A 224-nucleotide genomic window follows, 5' to 3' on the forward strand; every position below is an offset into this window, starting at 1 on the left:
ATGTCCTCTCTCTGCTGCCTCATGTCCTCTCTGTTGTCTCATGTCCTCTCTCTGCTGCCTCATGTCCTCTCTCTGCTGCCTCATGTCCTCTCTGTTGTCTCATGTCCTCTCTCTGCTGCCTCATGTCCTCTCTGTTGTCTCATGTCCTCTCTCTGCTGCCTCATGTCCTCTCTGTTGTCTCATGTCCTATTTCTGCTGCCTCATGTCCTCTCTGTTGTCTCATG

Source organism: Austrofundulus limnaeus, unplaced genomic scaffold (genome assembly GCF_001266775.1).
Source record: "Austrofundulus limnaeus strain Quisiro unplaced genomic scaffold, Austrofundulus_limnaeus-1.0 Scaffold2135, whole genome shotgun sequence".
NCBI classification, from domain to species: Eukaryota; Metazoa; Chordata; class Actinopteri; order Cyprinodontiformes; family Rivulidae; genus Austrofundulus; species Austrofundulus limnaeus.